Genomic DNA, 5,451 nt, shown 5'->3' with positions numbered 1-5,451 from the left:
TGGACAGATAGTGCAGGAGAGGAAGATCCCGGATGAGATGGATTGATACAGTAACTGGGGCGATGGGAGTTGGTGTATCGGAGTTAGTGAGACTGGCTCAGGACAGGGAAAGATTCAGAGCTGTTGTACATAGGGTTGCTATACATTGCAGGCAATTCAATGGCATATAAAAACAATAACATACTCTGACAGGTTTGGAAGCAGGAGTGGCATCCATTTCCTAAATAACATGCCTCCAGAAACTCTATGAGTTTTGATAAATGTTGATAGTTGTAGAGGGGCTGCAGGCCTTTTGTTCATAGGGTTTCTATGAGTCGGGCTTGACTTGAAGGCAATCAACAACACCACCTAAACAGAACTGACCCATAGCTGACTATCCAGTGGGTTTTCAGAGGCAGTAAAGATTCAGAGGTGGAGATTGTCTATCTTTCTTCCACAGAGTAGCTGGTGTATTGAACCATGAACCTTTGAATTGACAGTGGAATCCCTTACAGCTAAGCCACCAGAGCTTCTTGAAGCCTTTAGATCTTCTGATGTTTGAACACTTCTCATTTATTTTTAATAATATCTTTATGCCTTCTATTAGGGCTCCAAAGTTTGCCTCTTTTTTCTTTGAAAGAGTAAAGTTTTACATTTAGCGTTTTCTATTTATCTTAAATTCATTTTTGTAGATTGCAAGAAATATGGATTCTGTTTCACTTTTTTCTGCAAATGTATACCCCGGTTTTCTAATGTTACTCTTTTCCAGTTAATGGAGAAGATGCCTTTACTGTTGGATTCTCAGTTTTGTTCTGCTGGTCTATGTATCTGTCATGGCCCAATACCACGATATTTTCACCACTTTAGTTTTAATAGGTTTTGAGGTGAATGTGAATCCTCCTGCTTTGTTCTTTTTGACAGTCTTTGGCTTATCTGAGATGTGATGGTTAATATTATGTGTTAACTTAGCTGCTCCTGATTCTGGTCTGACAATTATGATGTGGTCACCTCTGCAATGAGATATGCTATAAATCAGTTAAAAAGGAGCTTCATCAAGTGTTGTGACTTGCAGCAAATATATTTGGACATCTAGAAAAATCTCTTTTGTGCCATCTGAATCTTGCATTTTGATTGTCACTTCCAGTTGTTTGGACTGAACCAATGTCCTACCTTACTTGTCAATCCCACTACAAGTGCTTCAAGTCTTCCTTACTTTCAGCAATCAAGGCTGTGTCATCTGCGTAATGCAGGTTATTGAAGAGTCTCCCTTCAATCATGACACCACATTTCTCTTCATAGAGTCTAGGGTCTCAAATAGTTTACTCAGCATAGAGATTGAATTGATTTGGAGAAAGAATATAATCTTGAAACATTCTCTTCTTAATTTTAAGAAATTGAAAATAATTTAATTTTAAATAAAGTTTAAAAGTTTGTGAATAAAAATTGGTTGGGGCTTCTCTGAGAGTCTCTTGTTTGAAAATGAATTCTGGAAGGTAGGTAGTTTTTTTTTTTTTAGTTAATTAACAATCATGTGTAAGTTGTTTGGTCATTTTTTTTTATTCAATTAACAATAGTTGTGGCCTGGAAACCTCTTTTTAAATCAATTAGGACTCAGTGGGTGGGCCTTTGTGATTAAGAGTTGGTTGGGCCCTTTCGTCTGTGGTCCTTAAGCTTGGTGTCAAGACTGATTTTTCTTTTTTTTTTTAAGACAAATACATATGGTTTATTTTAGTCAGAATCAGGCATTTAATGGCATATAACAATCCACGTTTTCCTTCTCTCTTCCAAACTTCATGAACTTAAGACTCAAATATGATGCAAGACATTTTAAGACTTACTTTGGCTAGCTTCCCCACTCCCAAAGGAGATTAAAAAGTAGTCATGTAAAAAAGTTAAAGTATTTCAATTTCACAGCTAATGACTGACCATTTGTTTACTGGTGACTTGTGCTCTACCCAGAAAACTGCGGAGCTGCACTCATGGATAAACAAATGGTTAGTTATCGGTTTCCCTGGGTGATTGTCCCCAAAGGTAAGCCTTGCCCGGGGTATACAGTAGGCACTTTCACTGGGCCATCATCTTGACCAGGTTCAGTCCAACATTTGGCTCTCAAAAGCAAGATTGGAAATTCACAGTCACACAGTCCGCTCTGTGATTCTGGGACTGACCTGGGACTTCAGAGCACTGCTGTGAACATCGGGTATTCTGGGGAACGTTGAGGGGTGACAAATGTCTGCTGTGGTCTTGGGTGTGACAGCCCACTCTGATTTTTTTTTCCTTTTCATGTCCTATGTGATAGCTCAGCTAAACAGAATGATGTTCCAATTATGGAACAAGCAGAATGGCATAGGTATGACAATAAAGCAAAAGTTGGGTGTAAACCACCAGCATGGCTGCACTGATGGACTACAGCTCTGTATGTAAAGAAAGGCATCCCTCATGCCCAGCTATGTGCACACAGCAGTGTCCTTGCCTGACAGCCCGCTCCCCTAATATACCTCATCAGTATCTTCTCCTGCAGTAGCAGCTTCTAGAGCAGCAAGTGCTTCTGCCACTGCTGCATCCTCCTCCGCCGTCTCTCCATTCCCATCCCCACTGCAGCCATGGACACCCTCCTGTCCACTTTTAGCATCAACCACAGGCACAGCATGAGCAATGTCCTCCTCTTCAAAGGAGCCACTTAGAACTTCTGTTGCCATGCCCTCGCTCAACGAATCCCACCTCTCCCTAGTAGACGGATCCATGCCATGAAGGACAATGTCATCCAGATGCTCATTTTCTGCATGGTTCTGGAAAAGACAATCCTTTTCTTCATGATCACTACTGTCTACAGCTGAGCCCCAAAGTTGAGGGTAATCTGGAGCTGGTATCTGTATGATGTGGTCTTGTACATCCAAGGCAAGACTTTCTGTCTTAGAAGATATTCCGGAGTCTCCATTTTGGATGACATGGGTATCTTCTACAGCTGGTAACACACCATCCTGTTTCCTGGTGTCCCCTCCTTCAAGGAAGGGAAGCATCGGGAGACTGTCATTGGCAGTATTGTCCAAGGAGTTCTCACCGCCGTACTGGAGCCTGGGATTCCCAGTGGGTTGCAAAGCAGCAGTGGGGCCAACCCCATTGATGGCACCATCAGCCTTGTCCCCACTGTGGCTCCCTCCTGGGTCCCCTGGAGGGAGAGGTCCCCGGTGAGACCAGCGGGGCTCCCGGCCACTGGCTGTTCTGCTCCGGCTCTCAGTTCTCTTTACTCCCTCACTTTGAAGGTCATTTTTATGCACCAAGACTTCACTGCTCTGTCTTTTAATTTACCAGTGCTGTCTTCATCTAACTTGCAGCTGCTTACTTCATTGATATAGCCAGGAGAAGACACCTGCACCGGATCAAAGAGATAGCTTTGTATCATCTTACAGCATCTGCACCCCATCTGGATTATTTTGTGTTATCATCTGTTGTGGAGATTGTCCGTTAAATTTCGCTACAAATTTACCTTCTCCTCCTGGAGACACGCACTGGCAGCGGTGGGGTCAAGGAGAGGCTGCGCCGGGACATTCCTGTGGCTCGGTGCCACCCGGAGCTCGCTGCGCTCCAAGACTGATTTTTCTATTACAGTTACAAACTGCCAGTTTGTTATGTTTGGGGAGAACATTGTCCTAATTGGTACAACAGTTGTCTGTCAGTTTACTGTACTGAGATAACTCGTGGGTTGCTGTGATACTGAAAGCTATGCCACTGGTGTGTCAAATGCCACAAGGGTTACCAATGGTAGACAGGTTTTAATAGAGTTTCTAAATTAAGACAAATTAGTAAGCAGGATTGGTCATCTAGTAGTCCCTTAGGAGATCTTTATATTTTGCCTCTTCTGGAATCCCATGCTACCTCAATTATTATAATATTATAATTATAATTGAAATACCTTGATAAATTTCCTGTGTACTTTTTTCTTTTTCCCCCAACCAAATCCTAATTACTTTCTGTGACTCACGGACAGGAACTGTCTATCAATAATTGTTTTTCTTTTCAAACAATTGGTTTTTCAAGTTTCTGCTGACTGCACCTTCTGCTTCATTCCAGCAGTCTACCAGGGCAAGGAGTGAACATTTCTGGTTTCAAGAAAAGCAGGTAGCATCCCTGATAACTTCTATATCCACTCTTCAAACATATTTCCATTCCACTTTTGATGATATAGTGAGATGTTAAAGGAGACTGTAGATCACATGCTCTAAATTTCTATCAGTCATCACAGTTTGGTTTAAAGAAATGTGGGGATAACCTCTCTAGATTTTGATTTTCTCATTTGTATAATGGGGATAATAACAAGATCAATTTATCAAAATTATTAAGATTCTGAGAGAGATCTGTGTACATATTTCAGTGTATTGCATCATTGGCTTTATTACTACTTTTCTTGTTTTTATTTTGTAAGTGCCTGTTCCTCTGTTTATTCGCTTTTCTCTCTTCTTCCCCCTCAATAGCTCTGCAAGGTGGATGTATTTACTGTCTATACTAATATGAATTTGGGAATATAATCTGCCATTCTTTGTTGCCAAGGATCTCTTTAAAATACTAATGAGCAAATATGTCACCTGAAAGACTGAGGTGCTTCTGTGGCAAACCATAATGTTTTCAATCACTCTATTTACATGAGGAAGTTGCAAAATGAACAAATTTACCATAAGAAGAATTAATGCCTTTGTTCTGTGGTGTTGGCAAAGAATAGAAAACAAACCATAGCTGACAAAATAAGAAACAACACATCTTGTAGGAAGTATAGCCAGAATGTTCTTTAAAAATAAAAGTGTAAGAACATCATGACACACATTTTGGTCAAGTTATCAGAAGGGGATAGTACCTGAAGAGGAACATTTGGAAAAATAGAGATTACCAAAGGATAGAAAGATTGTCAGTGAGATGGATTGACTTACTGGCTGCAACAATAAATGCATGCACAGCAGAGATTTTGAGGATGGTTTAGGATTAGCCAGCTTTCCCTTCTATTTTGCATAAGGTTGCTGTGAGTGAAAATGGACTCCACAATACCCAACAGCAACAACTTTTGTAATCCCAACGATTGCATTGCTTAGACTATCTTTGTAAATTCTACCATTACAAAATAAGAGAAGTAGGGCAAAACCAATTTCCCCTACTTTATAGTTGAGAAAACGAAGGCCCAGACACAGTAAAGTGTTATATGTTTAAAGAATATTTGAACCAGACTTAAGATTCAAGATTTTTAACTTTAGTACGTTTTCATTAGCTCATGGCATTCCATGCATGAGGCAACCCAATAATAGAGTTCGAAACATGGCATTATCTTTGTAGCTAATTTGATTTCTCTGGATCTTGATTATACCATTTAACCTTTAATGTAGCACCATCCCTATTTATACTTTCCCACAGGTCTTATATTTGGCCTTTCTCCATATTGAATCAGAGAATTATTGAGCATCATTCTGGGCCAGCTGTATTGAAGGT

General features: G+C 40.4%; 1 pseudogene; it reads right to left on the bottom strand.

The window, feature by feature from the left end:
• Positions 1-2,468: 2,468 nt before the first annotated feature.
• Positions 2,469-3,403, bottom strand: LOC102870054 (annotated as a pseudogene).
• Between the last annotated feature and the right edge of the window lie 2,048 nt (positions 3,404-5,451).

This window comes from Elephantulus edwardii, unplaced genomic scaffold (assembly GCF_000299155.1).
Source record: "Elephantulus edwardii isolate Elephantulus edwardi_28Jun2011 unplaced genomic scaffold, EleEdw1.0 scaffold00171, whole genome shotgun sequence".
Taxonomy (NCBI): Eukaryota; Metazoa; Chordata; class Mammalia; order Macroscelidea; family Macroscelididae; genus Elephantulus; species Elephantulus edwardii.
Note: the sequence above shows the minus strand (reverse complement) of the source record. Positions and strands in the feature narration are given on the sequence as shown.